The sequence below is a fragment of the Sminthopsis crassicaudata genome, chromosome 4 (assembly GCF_048593235.1).
Source record: "Sminthopsis crassicaudata isolate SCR6 chromosome 4, ASM4859323v1, whole genome shotgun sequence".
In the NCBI taxonomy this organism is placed as follows: Eukaryota; Metazoa; Chordata; class Mammalia; order Dasyuromorphia; family Dasyuridae; genus Sminthopsis; species Sminthopsis crassicaudata.
The window spans coordinates 185,329,391-185,345,687 of record NC_133620.1 but is presented as its reverse complement, the minus strand read 5'-3'; positions in this window follow the sequence as shown (position 1 = coordinate 185,345,687).

Below are 16,297 nucleotides of genomic sequence, written 5' to 3'. Positions count from 1 at the left end.
TTTGAAAATTGAGAGAACTCCTTATTAGGTCCTCCAAAGACATTTGTAAACTTCCTTCAAAAATTCCATTTTTCCCCACTGAGATTGCTTCCCTTGTTCCTTGTAATTGCTTCTACCCATTCATACTCTTACAATTTTATTGGCCCCTCCTTTCTTAAGATATTGAGGCAAGAAAGTACTACTTGGTCAAAATAACTTCTGGCATAAATCATATCTCTGTCATTTTTTTATAAAGGATACCTAAGTATTTTTGTTTTTTTCTTACAATAGCAAATCATTCACATCAGCACACTATCCAGGGTTGTTTAGAGTCACACAGCTACTAAGCTTCAAGTGTCTAAGGTCCAATTTGAACTCAGATTCTCTTGACTCCAGGATGCTCTATGCACCATGCCTACCTAGCTGCTCCCATGCCACTTATTTTCAGAAATGTATATAACTAATTAAACTTTAAAAAATATTCTATTACTCTGTTTCCTTCTGAATTATTATTTTAAAAACTTTTCTGTAATCTGCTTCCTTTTGAGCTACCTTTTCTTCTGTGCATTTTTAAAAAAAATGCTTCAATGGCCTTTCTTTGTCTCTCTGTCTCTATCTCTTTTTGTCTCTGTTTCTCCCTGTCTCTCAGTTTTTATTTCCACCTGTTTCTGTCTCTCTTTCTGTCTCTGTCTTCTCTTTCTCAGTCTATCTGTTTCTATATTGAATTGGGAGTCATACTTGAATGCATGTTTAAGTATATGTGCTCAATTCTCCTTATCTATTATAGATAGCAATAAAAGACCATGTTTCTATATTTTTCTCTTAAATCCCAATTAAGAAAATTATCCCTTTTATCCTCCTTTTGACACTAGTATTCTTATTACCTTCTCTTATGTATCTCGTACAAAAAAGGTATGAATGAAAAAACTATTACAGTTGAGAGGATAACAGAGTGTAGTATGGGTAGTGTGGGAATGTTATTCTCATCAGAACTGGGTTAAAGATGGAATCACATACATTCATAAGGGTATAAAAGTCTTCTTAACTAAAATTTTAAAATAATATTTTATTTTTCCAAATACATGGAAAGATAGTTTTTTTTTTAACATTCACTTTTGGAAAAACTTGTATTCTAAATTTTCCTCCCTCTCTTTCCCCCTCCAAGATAGCAAGCAATCTGACATAAGTTAAACATGTGCAAAATTCTTCAAGCATATTTCCATATTGTCATGGTATTTGAGAAAAATTAGATCAAAAGGGAAAAAATGAGAAAGAAAAGTCAAGCAAGAAAACAAATAAAAACAAAAGGTGAAAATATTATACTTTGATCCAAATTCACTTTCCATAGTTCTTTCTCTGGATGTGGATGGCATTTTCCATCACAAGTGTATTTAAATTGCCTTGAATCACCTTATTGTTGAAAAGAACCCAATCCATTACAGTTGATCATCACATAATCTAGTTGTTACTGTGTACAGTGTTCTCTTGGTTCTGTTCACTTCCTTAACACAATTATGTAAGATTTTCCAAGCTTTTCTGAAATCAACTGGCTTATCATTTCTCATAGAAAAATGGCATCTCATTATATTCACACACCATACCATTATTTAGCTATTCGCTGACAAATGTGCATCCACTTAATTTCCAGATCCTTGACACTACCAAAGAGTTGCTAAGAATATTTTTGCACATGAGCTCCTTTCCTCCTCTTTTATAGTCTCTTTGTGATATAGAAAGTCTTCTTAACTTACAAATAAATAAGCCAAGAAAATAGGACAAGGGAGGAATTTTTAAGATGTGTAGATTAGGGAAGCAGTGGTCAGAAGTTAAATAATTAGATTTCTGAAATGTAAAGGGTCACAGACAGTGGGTCCCTTCAGCCCAGAGGGAACCTGCTAACAATGTCTGGTTCTGCTCCCCATCTCTCCTAAGGGCTCTCAGCCTTCCTGAGAAGTCTGGGGATGGTGACAACCTATGCTGTGATTGAAGCAGAGTGATACCAGATTGCAAAGAGTGATACTAGTAAAAGGTGGAAAACTACATACAATAGCAAGTTGTTTATGTGATCCCACATGTGCAGTATATACTTGGCACGTGCCTAGTGTTGTTTTTGTTACATAAGGGTATAAGAGTATTAAAAAGGGGAAAGAACTGGGAATAAATGGACTCCATTTTCCTACCATCCTCAGGAGTCCTGCCTCATCACTTCTCTACTATGATGGTATATTTTAATCACCCTGGTGTGGGGGCTCTAGAAAGCAACAATACATTTTGTCACCCCACTTAGGGGTTCTAGAAAGCAGGATATTTTAATCACTCCGGTGTGGGAGCTCTAGAAAGCAATGATATGTTTTGTCACCCCAACTTGGGGGCTCTAGAAGGCAGAACACAACACTGGGAGGAGAAAGGGAGAGGAAACGAGGAAGAAGAAAAGAGAGAGAGAGAGGTAGGAAGAGACAAAGACAGAGACAGAGATAGAGACAAAGAGAGAGAAACAGAAAGAAACAGAGGTAGAGACTGAGAGACACATAGAGAGAAATAGTGAGGAAAAATAGGATCAAGGAAAATACACAAATAATAATTATAACTTTGAATGTGAATGGAATGAATTTAATTATAAAACATAAATAGAAGAATAGATCAAAATCCAGAATCTGACAAGATGTTTACAAAAAACACATTTTAGAATGAGAGACATACATTAAGCAGAATTTATTATATTTCAACTGATGTTAAACCAAAAAGCAGGCATTGCTATCTTGTTCTCAGAAAGTCAGTTAGAATAGATTTAACAAAGATTAGTAGAGAACCTACATTGTATTAAAAAGTAGCAGAGATAATTAAGCAATATCAATACTAAACATATGTGTACCAAGTGTTATTAAATCAGGTTATTAAAGGAAAAGGTAATTATTTATGGAAATAGCAAAAAACATGATAATGGGGGATTTCAACCTTCCCATCTCAGAGTTAGATAAAATCAACAAATAAATAAGAAAGAAGTCAAGGAGATTAATAAAACTCAGGTAAATATGATATGGTAAACATCTGGAAAGAATTGAATGGGAATAGAAAAGAATATATTTTTTTTTCTCAGCACATTATCATACCTTTACAAATATTGACCATACATTAAATCTTAAAAACTTTATAGCTAAATGAAGAAAAACAAATAATAAATGCAAACTTACATATGATAATGCAATTAAAATTTTCATTTAATAAAGGACTATGGAAACATAGATGAAAAAATCAATTAAAGACTAAATAACCCAATCCAAAATAATGTCTTAAAGAATATATCATAGGAACAATTTTATTAAAAAGAATTATAATAATGAGACAACATATCAAAATATATCAACAGCAAAAGCAGTAATCAGAGGAAGTTTTATATCTCTGAATGCTTACAATAAAATAGAAAAACAGCTGATCAATGAATTGGGTATGCAATTAAAATACTAGATAAAACAGAAATAAAATTACAGTCAAGTTTCACTAATAAATATTGATACAAAAATGCTAAATGAAATGCTAATTAGGACAATACAAAAATTATACATTATGATATTAAAGGTCATTCCACTCTTAACTATCATTCAAATGATATTAGAGGCAGTATTGAAACTCGGGTGCTCTGATATTCTTTTCTCAGCACCACCCTCTCACTCTTCTTAAGATATAATATTGGTTTTTAAAGTATGTTGAAATATATTGTATTAATTTATGTCATCCCATTACTCAAGTTTGGCATAGGATGTGATGGGGTTGTGGACATGGATGTCAGTTTATCAAATATTTTTGTTTTAGGGAAGGGATGTCCCTAGGTGTCAAATAAAATGCACAATTTCAATTTCATTACTTTTTATCTGATCTGATTAAATGCCTTATAGATTAATGGTCTTGGAGAACATGAATAACTGAGACATATGACCAGAGATGAATTAAGTAGCATTTGTGAGAGTGTAAGGACAAAAATCTCAAGGAGTCTTATTGGCAGACATATGCCTTTAGATTGATGACAGGTACATTAGGGGAAGAGCTTAAGGGCAATTGTCAGCCAGTCCCTGAATTAATGTCAGAGAGCAACAAGAAAGCTGCCTGATAAAAACCTTAGCATTGGGTCAGCCTAGAGAAAGGGTTTAATTCATATAGGTGACAAATTCAAGATCATTTTGGAAAAGCAGGGTTGGCATAAAGTTGTGGAAGGCTTGGAATCAAGTTCTGTATATATCCTTAAAGTACCCAATATAAAATATAAAGTAATATAAATCCTACAATTTCAAACATATAACAAATGTGGTTGAAAGTAATGTTTAATAAATGGTGTTTTATGCATTCTAAATTCTCTTTAAAAATATGAGAGTAATTTAAAAATAAACCTCAAAAGGATTTCTTTTTTTTACCCAAAATCAGGAGAAGATATTTCCATTTATTTCCATTTCTAAATGATTATTATATTATTGCTGCTAGCGGAAAGATTGTTATAATGGCTTGTGGCTTTCTTTTCTACTTTATATATAACAGGAAAAGAATTCCTTCAAATTCACAGTAAACATTATATGTTGAAGCCCAGTTACTCAGATATCTAGAGGTCTACTACAGGTTTTTCTTTTGTACTAAAAGCACAAGAATTTTAAGAATAGTGTATAAACTGGCAACGTAATTCTTTATAAGAAATAAAATCTGTTTCTTTAAGTCTTCCTTCATTTTTGGTTTGGCTTAGCCCATATTAACAAAGCAATGGACTTTTACTGAAAATCTGGAGCTAAAGTTAGCTGGGGTGGCAGGGGGGATATGACAAAATGAAGCAGATGAATCTCATGTTTTGTCTTTCAGGGTTTCCTCCTGATGCCAAGTGTACCATAATCATGGAATAAAACTACTGAAATTAACATGGTTCTGAGGAAAGATATTATGTCTAAAAGACATCTTTAAAAAAATCATAGTGTTTAGTAAATAACTTTATACTCTTTCTTTAAATTTTCAAATTAGTACCTGCCAATGGAAAAACAAATTGAAAACTAATTTTTCAAAGGTATTCAGCACTTGGCAACTTGACTCTAAGTCTCTTTATTCACAATCCTTTCTCCCCCTCCTCCCTTGGAAGATTAGACTATCCCTCTTCTTTGAACAGGATGATCAACCACAGTCTCATCCTAAAATAGTGATATAGCTATCATTTTGCCAGAAAATATAGAAGACACTTTGAAAATGACCATTGAAAAAATGAGACTTAGAGATATACAAAGAGAATTATAGAACCTGAGGACAAGGATTTCTTTAGTCTTTCTTCACAGTACCTATGTATGTACATATTGTATGATATATATTTATTTTGAATTAAATACAACAATAATTTAAATAGTTCATTGTCTATCTCTATCCTTCTCCCCTCCCATTCACCTTTGTTTAAAATATTTAGATAATAAAAACAAATTTGCTTCTTACTGAAGATGATAGGATTTCATATCTAGAAGAGATCTTAGAGAACAACTAGTTCATAGTCACTTAATGTTAGAATTAGAATTAGAATTAGTCCAGAGAAACCATCTAGAGCAACCCATAAATACAAAAGGCTATTTTCGATAGCTTAACCGTCAAGTGATCATTTAATTTCCACCAAAAAAAAAAAATCTACTGTTCTGGTCCAGCCATTCGATGCTTTTCTCTCTCCCTCCCTCTCTCTCTCTCTCGTACAATTTTTAATGGTTTTCCACTGTACTGCTTCTCAAACTTTTAATAAGGTGATACTGCTCATAATATCCTTCTTAAGATTTTTTTTTTTTACAAATGAGCAGCATGACTCAGTGGAAAGTGCCCTGAATTTGTAGTTTTAGGATCTTGGTTCAAACATAGCATCTGCTATATACTACCTTTGTAACTTACAGCAAGTACATTTAAAACTCTCTGGTGCTAACTTGCACATCTGTAAAATTAGGAGGTTAAATTTGGTAGTCATTGAGATCCCATTCCGCTCTAAATGTATGATTCTATAATATTCTAAACCATTATAACTTGTAGGAGTGAGATCTTTCTCCCTGGCAAAATAAGTCAATTAAGTTAGTTTTTAAGACTCTTTTGGTCTGCCCTTTATAATAAAATTGCTTATAATTTTATATTGTTGCCATAATTGACATCAATTTCCTTTCCTATATTGATTTCTCATTTGGATGGAATGATCATTAACTTATTTAAATAGGTTAGGTGAAAGTTGTCAGCTCCATGGTATCATTTTTCCTCCTTTTTATTTATTCTTTTAGTTTTGTGATAATGATTGTGTTCCCTTTAACACATCAGTATTATAACTCTACAAATAGATGATTCAACAATTATTCCTACATTAGTAATGAGTCATTTCCTGTTTGTGAAAATATAATCAGTTTTATTTTGGGTACATACCTCACCTACTATCTTCTGAGTCTTTCCCTAAAGAAAACATTCTTCATTCAGACAAAATCATTGAATAGGATAAAGGAGTTCAGTTTAGCTCCTCCTATTGCTACCTGATAGGTCCTCACTATCACAGCACTCAGTAAGTAAATGGGCACAGAAGCTAAACCTCCATTATTCCTAAAGATAAAATGAAGGGTCACCTTAATCACTTCTTGTAACTTAAAAAACCAAACAACAACAACAACAATAAAAACTTCAGTATAGTAGATTGGATCCAAGTCCTTGGAGCAAGGGAGATTTGTGACTCACTCTTGGGTAAAGAAGAGGGTCTTAGCACTGACTTGACCACCAAATGGAGAGAAGGATGACAGCTTTGATCCTAGTCTTTGAAGACAGGGAGATCTGGAGTTTGCCCCCCTAGATAAAGAGTAGGGTCTAGATATGGCAGTTCTGCTGCGGATCCTCAGAGAAATTAGGATCTGAAATTCAACTCTCAAGTATGGAACACAGCCTCAGCACAGTGATTGGGATCCCCAACCAATGAAAGAAAAAAAAAAGCTATTTTGATATCAGAGATATTCAAGACATAAATCCAGAAGATGATAGTAATTATAAAACTCCTTCAAAAAAGCTCTGAAAAGTTTGCTCACAAGAATTCCTGGAGGAAAAGATAAGAAAACTAAAAATGAAGGTTTAAAATGATAATATAAATGAAAAGAGTGTAATAGAAGAATTAAATGGAAAAGACTTGAGACCTATAAAGGAGAGACTTGGAAAATAATCAATATCTTAGCACAAGGGGTTTAAAATCTTTCAGGAAGTAAAAAGCTTTGTGAATATTTTTCTCAATTACATGTAAAAACAATTCCTAACATTTATCTTAAAATTTTGAGTTTCAAATTCTCTTCCTCCACTTTTTTGCTTTCCTCACCCTGAGACTAAGCAATTTGATACAGGTTATACATGAGCAGTTATATAGAACACATTTCCATATTATTTATGTTATGAAAAAAGACACAGACTCCTCCCCTCCCCTAAAAGAAAAATAGTTTGTTTAAATCTGCATTCATATGCCAGCAGTTCAGTCTCTGAAGATGAATAGCATTTTTCATCATGAGAATTTTGGAACTGTCTTGGATCGTTGTATTTCCAAGAACAGCTAAGTTTTTCACAATTGATCATTATTACAATATTGCTCTAACTATGTAAACTGTTTTCCTGATTCTACTCACTTCATATTGCATCAATTAATGTATTTCCAGGTGATTTTTCTGAAATTGTCTTGCTCAGAATTCCTTATAGAATAATAGCATTCTATTACAATCATATACCACAACTTGTTCACCCATTCTTCAAATGATGAACATCCCCTCAATTTTCAATTCTTTGGTACCACAAAAAGTTATTAAATTTTTTTTGTAAAATAAGTTATTTTTAAAAAAAATTCTCTCTCAATTTAAATGGATCAAACAAAAAATAATGACCCCATAAGATAAAATAAATACTGAAACAAGTCAAAAGTTTGAAAAGGTAGAAGAAAAGGTAAGGCTATCTTGTGGGAAAAATTTACCTAGAAAATATATCAAGAAGAAATCATTTTAGACTCATTGGACTAGCTAAAAACCATAACCCAAAAAAGTGTATCATCATCAATGAAAATTACATAAATATACTAGAATAAGAGGACAAAGTCACAATAGAAAGAATCAAGTAATTATATTCTGCAAGAAACTCCAAAATAAAAATTTCCAGGAACATTATTGCCAAATCAAGAGTATCCACATCAAAGGGAAATACTAAAAATAGCCAGAAAAATTCAAATACCACATGCATGGTTACACAGGATTTAGCAGCTGCCACTATAATGAAGCAGAGAACATGGAATATGATTTTATAAAAGAGAAAAACATGAACCTTCATCCAAAAATAACTTACTGGACCTTCAATGAAATAGAAAACTTTTAAGTATACCAGATAAAAAGACCAGAGCCAAAGAGAAATTTTGAAATGAAAACACAGGATTCAAGAGAAAGAAAAAAAATTCAAATTAGTAATGCTATTTTAGTTTAAAAAGGACTTTATAAGGATGACCTATTGAAATTCTAATGGAATGGAAATAATTCAAGGATCTTTTCAGAACTCTAATATCATTAGAGCCTATAGAGGTAGTTAGACAGATGGCACAGGAGTGACTTTGCTATATTTTGATTATCATAAAAACAAAAACAATATTATATAATTATATCAATAGACAAAAAACTTTTGACAAAATACAATATTTATTTCTGGTTTTTTTTAATAAAAGAAAACACTAGAAAGCATAGGAATATGGCTCTTTCCTCACCCTGGTAAAGCGTAAAATCTGAAATGAAGAGCCAGCATTACATATAATGGAGATAAACTGTAGAAAAGAAAGAATGCCCATCATCACCCCTACTATTTGATATAGGTATAATACACTGTTGGTAGAATGATAAACTTATCTAACCACTTTGGTCATCAATCTGTAATTTTGCCCCCAAACTTATTTAAACTACCTATATCCTTTGACCTAGAAATACCACTATTAGGTCTGTTTTCCAAGGAGATTGGAGAAAAGAAAAATAATCTATATGTTCTAAAATATTTATGCAATCTTATTTGTGTTATCAGGAAACTGGAAATTGAGGGGATGCTCATCAATTGGGAAATGGCTGAAGAATTTGTGGTATATGTTTGTGACAAAATGTTATTATGCTTTAAGAAATGATGAGCTAGTTGATTTCATAAAAATGTGGAAAGACTTATTTGAAATAATGAAGAGTGAAATGAGCAGAACCAAAATGTTGTATACAGTAATAGCAGTATTATAAAAATAACTCTGAATGATTAAGTTATTCTGAATATCATTAATACTCAAATCAACTAAAAAGATGCTATCTATTTTTAGAGAAAGAACTGATATAAAAATAAAAGTTCTTGCTGGATCTATGAATTAGTCCAAATATTCTGAAAAACAATTTGGGAATTGTATTAAGAAAGTTACTAAAAATGCCTCAATAGTAATTCTACTATTGGGAATAATATTTTGTGAGGAAGTCAGAGATGGAAAGCCCACACTTAAATAGTCATAATGTCACATTTAGTGATAGCAAACAAACAAACAAAAACCAAATTGAAAATAAAGTTAATATTTATCAATTGGGGAATGTCTAACCAAATTATAGAATATGAATATAACAGAAAATTGCCATGCTGTAAGAAATGGCAAATATGAATAGTTCAAAGACGTATGTTAGATTTATTTGAATTGATGCAAAGTAAAGTAGTATCAAGAATACATGACTTATTGACTGAACCACCGAAGACAGAAAGAACAAAAAGACAGTACTGAATGTTATAGAGTTATAATGAACCATTCCTGGCCAAAAACCAGAGTTGTTGAGAATATATAACTCCCTCTTTTTTTTTCAAAGGTAGAAAATTATGGGTGTGGAACACTGCATATCCTCTCAGATTTGACTTATGTATTGTTTGCTTTTGCTGACCTGCTGAACTTCTTCCTCTTTCTTTTTTATTCATTATTACAAAGAGTGGCTCAAGAGTTAGGGGAGGGATGTGAGATATATTTCAAAATGTAAGTGACATAAAAATAAAAGTTCATAATAAAATATTTTCTTTAATGAAAGGGGGAAACAAAAAAAAAAGACAAATAATAGACAGTTGGATGAATACTTTTCCTAGAAAAAATTGGACTTTTGGCTTCACCAAATCAATTTTATTATTTTGTCAAGCTCTAGAAAGTTTCTCTTTTGTTATTTGACTGCCTTAATATCAAACATGTAAATTAATTTAGATAATTTTATATAGGTGTAACCCAAATATAAGCAACAATCATCCCTCTGATTATTTCTCACTGTTTACTTTTAAAAATAGTTTCTGATAAAGAAAATACTTAAAATTTGCATAAAACCTTAAAGCATGAAAAAGCTTGTCATTTGCAAGGTTAGAGGGAATATTAAATCTATAATTCTAGAGAAAATATTTTAAAATAATGTATAATGTTTTTGAATCAGCATTTTATTTATCAGAATCAGCAAATAATTGTTAAAGGATGCATTGATTACTAAGCACTATGTTCAGTATCTACTATGTAGATAAAAACAAAAACAATCCCTGTCCTCAATGAATTTATAAATTGAAAAGATATATTATTTATTATTTATTTTGAGAGGCTACACTACCAGCGCTAGAAAAAGTAGTAGCTTTGGAATCAGAGGACATCTATTTAAATCCTGCTTCTTTCAGTTAATAAATAAGTTTACTATATAGATAAGTAATAAGGGTTGGAACTATACGAAGAGGCAAAACACATATCGTACCCTCAAGGAACCCACAATGGGAGGGACAACAAACAAACATGTACAAACATATATCATATCATATATTATGTTACAGTTTTTTCTTTGTAAAATAAGAGTTTTGGAATAGATGTCCTCTAAGATTATTTCTAGTTCTAAATCTATAATTCTTTGGTCTTTCAGGAGCAAACAAGTAAATAACCATGGAATAAGTGAGCTGTGGGAACACACACATGCACACACACACATTACAAGTAACAAAGTTGAAAAAAAATTATGGAGCATGACAGAACTCAGTTACACTTTCACTCATTGTACATTTAACCAGAGGTTGAAACAGTATCAGCAAAAGTTGTTTCTTAGTGGGGCAGGGAAGTATCCCTCACTTAATTTGCTCTGTGCAACAATCTGTTTTTTTCCTACAAGTACTATCCTTCACACGAGAGAAAAGAGGCTCATTGTTGTATTTTGTTGTGTGTTTTTTAAAACTAATTTAAGCAATCCTCCTGGAAGGCACTACAATTAAGTGAAAAGCTGTTGTTTCCTTTAGGATATGTGTCAAAAAATCTCTGTGGGGGCGGGGACTATTTTCTTCCTTTTATAATCATTATAATCCACCAGAAATAATATATAATTCCTTGTAACTACACGGCTGTCTCACAGATGGATGGTGTAATGTGTTTCTGTTCCCTCTCAAGCACCAACTTTCTCCTCTGCTCACTGAGAGTTCATATAATTGTCTCTTAGTAATGTATACAGAGCACATGGGGAGAGAGCAGTAACAGTGCATATTTGTTGCAAATGGCAAATGATGTGTACTACTTTATGTCATAAACAGCAAATCCTTTATTCCAAAAGCCTGCTCATTTTCACACCATTCGCTTGTTCATCAACAGTTGTCCAGATTTTTTAAGTCAGCCTCTTAGACTAATCCTGCAACTGCTGGTACCAGACAGGTGCAGGGATCAAACAGGCTCAGTTAAGTAAAACATCTGGTCTGAAAATGATAATAGGCCCTTTTACTCTCCCAAGTCATAGGAGGAATGTGAAGTTTTCAAATGTTAAATCATGCAATTAGGCCTTTAAAATTCATTTAAACACATAAGTGTCCAAGTAATCAGACTACCTCTGTCTGTCATATTGAGTAGAACTTTTCTGCTCTGTATATTTCATTTTTCCCTCTAAAAATGTCAATATTTAAAAGATGACAAGAAAACAAGATTAGTAGTGGTGAGTGGACAAGTCAGTAGATGAAAAATTAGTGTGGTTCAGGGGAAGGTGCATTTGTCCTGGATTCAGAATAAATGGGTTTAAATATTACTTTCAATGTTTACTGGCCTGGTAAGAAGTCACTTAGCTCCTATACACCTTAGTTTCCCCACTGAGACAATAATTGTATTGAGATAATACTAATATTTTCAGTAAGGATTGTTACAAGGATTGGAAAAGGTGATGTCTGTAAAGTTTTTCCTAAGCTTACTGTTGCTTTGTTATTAGACAAGACTTGTGATTCATTGGTAAAGAAACTCCCAATTCAGATCAAGACATTCTACACCTTATTGCTTTAGAAAATTGTTGGAGTGGGGGCAATGTGGGAGAAATTGTGGATCATAAGAGAGTAAACAATTTATCTAGGATTACACCATCAATTTATGTTAGAAACTGGACCCAGGTTTCAATGGCTTCAAGGCTGGTTTTCTACCTATTCCACCATGATCCCTTTATGAGGGATATAAATGCTGCTTTTTACCCTTTTTTTAAACAGTTAGAACTTCATAGATCATGTAGCTGTTATTAAGAAAATATCTTTCTTATCTGAAGTCCAGAGATATCAATCTTGCATAAAGTATGTTGCTATAGTTGAATCCATGGCTTTAATTTAATTATTCATTCATTTAGCAAACATTTTTAAACCTATGGGAAGCAAGGCATTATGCAAACTGAGGAGGAAGACACAAAGATTAATAAAACAAAATCCTTTAACATAAGAAGCTCCCAGTCTAATAAAGTTATTTGTTCTCTATTCTCAAGGAGGACCAATGACATCAGGAGATGATATCTTGACTTCCAAGTGAATTGGATTTAAGTGAGGCAGGACTATGCAAAATCATCAGTCTCACCCTCTCTTCCCTAGTCTCTGGAGTGCAGTAGCAAGACGTAGGTCAGGATGACTGGAAATTGCCCTGGATGCAGTGATCCTAACCTTAAAAATAGAAGTATAGAATATAATATACCTAGAGAGACATGGACAAACTGCTTTGAGAATTCTGAGAGAAAAATCACTCTATTCGAATTATGTGAATTATACATAGATATTTAAGTTATTTGGTAAATACAAACATAATAAGTAATTTTTATGAATTTACCCTAAAATAACAATATTTTAAGAATATTTCCTAATCTTTTAAAATTAATAAGAATAATAATAATTAATAAAAATAAATTAATAATAAATAATAATTTTGTTGAAAATTTGTCATAATTGCAGTTTTGATTTTTTTCTAAAAACTATGCCCAATGTCCAAGTAGCCCAAGAAAGTTTGAATGATCCTCAAGAAGAAAATCCACAAGGTAGGAAGAGATATTAGAGATCATTTAATCCACACTCTACCCATCATTTTATGGAGGGGAAACTTGAAGCAGGAAGAGTTTAAGTGACTTTCCTAAGACTGCGACTCCAAGTTCAATATCCCATCCATTAGGGTAAGATAAGGTAGAATTAAGGAGGTAGTGAAGGGTTAAAAAGTCTAGATCAGGATCTAGAATATTTGTATTTGTTGATCCTAGAGTCAAGATTAGTAAATCTAGATATCAACCCATGACTCAAATTAAATAAAGTATCTTCAGTTCTACTAATTTGACATATGTATTTTTAAAACTCACCAAACTATGCAAAATTATGCAATAAAAATTACAGAATTTATGGAGAAAATAAGGGTAGAGTCTCAAAAGCAACATTTTAAAACTTTATAAGTGATAAAAGAAAATAATCCAGAAATCCAATAAAATGGTAGTACAATTTTATACACATTAAATAGTTAAGAAATTTACCAATACTACAATAAATATAGTAGTGTCCTATTCTTAGCCTGCTACTCAAAGCAGGATACTTCTAGTTCTCATTGCTGGACAGGTAAAATGTTTAGGTACATATAAGTCCTCCTTCACCTACAACTCCTACTGTATCAAAAATATACATTAAGTATGGTACTTTTCCTTGACAAAGACCTGAATTTCAAAATGAGCTTCTGAATATGGTCTCAGGGAAAGCTATGGCAGCCAAAATACATCACAAATTATTCAATAATGAGAAGAAGTGGCAGCCTCCCCATGAAGTACCAGAGGGATCTTTTCCTTAGACCCATTACATACACCTCCTATAGTTCTTCTGAGACTCAAATGAAATAATTTTTTGTTAACCCCAAAGCACTATAGCTCAGTTTCGCTTTAACATTTGTCCTGAAATTTTGAATTTGTTACAAAGCAATCAATAAACTAGAGAACAATTTGAGATGGTATGCCACAATCATCTTTGGCCTGGCTTTTTCCTAAATTGGTGTCTCAAGGGTGGTTAGGGTCAGAGATGCTAGATGATCATCAAGTGTCTTCTGGAAATGACAGGTTGGGAGTTTTTCTGTGTTGCTTCTCTAGGCCCCTCACTTTTTCTCCTCTGAGTTTTGTGATTTCCCTTCCCCTCACACCAGTAGCTCTCATTGTATCCTGTGAAGAGAATATAAGCACCATGATGCTTTCCCCAAAAAGAGATTCAGACAGTTGTTCTTCCTGCAGGCCACACCAAATATTAGCAGCACTCTGCCCAACCCATCTTCTCCCAGTGCATTGTCTACTACTATAGTTTAATTTTCACCAAAATTTATATGAGCAAATCCAATCCTGTTATGCTCAAACTGTTCTCTAATTTATCAATTTCTTTGTAACAAATTCAAAATTTCAGAACAAATGTTAAAGCAAAACTGAATTATAGTGTTTTAATGTTTATAAACCATTATTTAATTTGAGCCTCAGAAGAACTGTAGGAGGTATATGCTATTATTATACTCATTTTACAGATGAAGAAACTAAAGCTGAGAGAGTGATTTGTCTAAAATTATCTGAAGAATAGTTGCAGTAGTTGGGGATGTTAATCCCTGAGAAGAGATTTATAAAAGATAAAAAAGCAGGTAATAATAATACATTTATGTGTGCCTTATGGTTTTAAAAGTTATTTTACAGTAGTACGGTACAGATGAAGAAACTGAAAATCAAGGAATTTGAATGACTTATCCAGCAAGTAACAGAGCTGAATTTCAAATCCATGGAGGCTATCATCAGAAGAGACCTGGGTGTCAGTGAATGTCAGAAGATGGAAGAAGTGGGAAAGAAAAAGATTTAAGATGAAAGACAGTTTGGGGGCTATCTTTTCCAGAGGGCATAGTGAGAGGAATGAATACCTTTGGAGTGGAGTTTTGGAAGATACAAGTTGAGGGCACCATGCATAAGGAATTATGGCAGTAGGGAATAGGGAATGAGGTTTGAATGATGACCTTTAGAATTACTGGATTGTGGAGGAGATGACCAAGTATGTCTTTGTTAATCACTAAGGGAAATTTTAAGAAAGATTTTCAATGTCAATGGTGTTATGACTTCAGGGTAAAATCCTTTCAGAGGTTTGGGCAGTTCAGGCAAAGGACCAAGAACTTGGAACAGAAAGAATGGTGATGCTCTCCTTCCTCCAAGGTAGGATATCAGAACTGGAAGGAATTATTGATAAGAGACTGATCATGGAATTTAGAGTAGAATGAAATCTTAACTATTCTCTGGTCCAATTCTCTTATTTTATGGTTAAGGAAAATGAAGGTCATAATGGGAATGTTAGAATGAGAACCTATACTCCTGACTTCCAGTCAAAGAGTATTTCACAGCAGGATAGTTATAGTCTGGATATTGTGCTGGGCAAAAGAAAACATTAAGTTACCAGTACTTTTTCTAGGAGTCTTGAAATCTATGCCAAGCTTTCTCACACTGATTAGCTCTTTGACCTTAGTTGAGTGTCATCACATCATTAAATGTACAAGATGCCTTAGTGCCATGGAAAATACTCACCCAACATTAAAAGGCAGAGCACTCCAAAAGATGATTTTGATTCAGCCATGAACTTAGCATGTGTGAAATAGTAGAATCCCTTAGGCTGGGATTTGCAAGCACTGCTCAGGAAAACTCTGATACTTAGCAAATTTGAGCTCAGTAATCCCACTCCTTAAGACATAGATCCTGATTCTTAAGCAAGTATGTAGTGGCATCTAGCAAGACTTCCAAGTGTATCCTCTTTCATATCTTTTTGAGTTGATTATGCCACTGTTCGTTGTTTTTATGTTCTATAGAACTATGGATTTGATTGCACATTTTTTTTTCTGGAATGATAAGACGTCTATCACAGAATCTAGTTTTAGAACTGGAAAGGATCTTAGAAATAATCAGTTTAGCTCAACATCTCACATTTTACAGATGAGGAAAATAAAATCCATAGGATTTAGTTGACTTGGCTAAAATCACCTAGAGTTAGCAGGAGAGTCAGGATTCAG